Genomic DNA, 1,147 nt, shown 5'->3' on the forward strand with positions numbered 1-1,147 from the left:
AGCAGAGCAAGGCCCTGTTCTGACTCAGGTGTTCACAGGGTCCCTTTGGCTGCTGTGAGGAACAGACTGGGATGCGGGGGGCAGGGTTGGTCAGGAAGAAGGTGAGTGAGGAGGCTGCTGCCATGGTCCAGCCAGGAGAAGAGGGTGGGTGGGACCAGGATGGGGACCAGGGAGGGCGGGTCCTGGAACTATTTTCAGAGTAGAGTTGGTAGAGCATACAGGGGGCAAAGTTGTGAAAACTCCTTAGCCATAACCAAACACCTTGAGGGACTGAGTCACTAGGCTTGACGGCTTGGGAACACAGTCTCAGGGGACATCTAGGTCAACTGACATAACATAGTCCATAAAGACAATGTTCTACATCCTACTTTGGTGAGTAGCGACTGGGGTCTTAAAAGCTTGTGAGCAGCTATCTAAGATACAACTGTTGGTCTCTTCCTGTCCAGAGCAAAGATGAGTCATGAAAATCCAAGACTCTAGGCAACAATTAGTCCAAAGGACTAACGAACCACACGAACCACAGCCTCCACTAGCCTGAGACCAGAAGAACTAGATAATGCCTGGCTACCACCACTGATCAGGATCACAAGAGAAGGTCCTGGACAGAGTGGGAGAAAAATGTAAAACAAAATTCAAATTCATAAAAAAGACCAGACTTAGTGGTCTGATAGAACCCCCAAGACTATGGCCCTTAGACACGCTTCAAACCTGGAACAGAACCCACTCCCGGAGATCACCTTTCAGCCAAACAATAGAGGGGCCTATAGAGTGAACGGTAACACCTGTGAGGGACGAGCTCCCCACAACAATCAACCACATGAGACCAAAAGGGCAGCATTTGCACCAAGACAAAGTCCAAAAGGCAGGAAGGAAGGGACAGGAAAGATGGGCAAATGAAAACGAGGACCCCAAGGAAGAAGAGGGTAGAGTGCTGTTATGTTACATTGAGTGGCTTGTAACTAATGCCATGAAACAAAATGTGTATAAATTGTTGAATGGGAAACTAATTTGCTCCATAAACATTCACCCAAACCCGTTTCTGTGCAATGGAGTCAATTCTGACTCATAGCGACCCAATAGGACAGAGGAGAACTGCCCCATAGGGTTTCCAAGGAGCAGCTGGTGGATTTCAACTGCCGACCTTTTG

Source organism: Trichechus manatus, unplaced genomic scaffold, assembly GCF_000243295.1.
Source record: "Trichechus manatus latirostris isolate Lorelei unplaced genomic scaffold, TriManLat1.0 scaffold00207, whole genome shotgun sequence".
Classification (NCBI taxonomy): domain Eukaryota; kingdom Metazoa; phylum Chordata; class Mammalia; order Sirenia; family Trichechidae; genus Trichechus; species Trichechus manatus.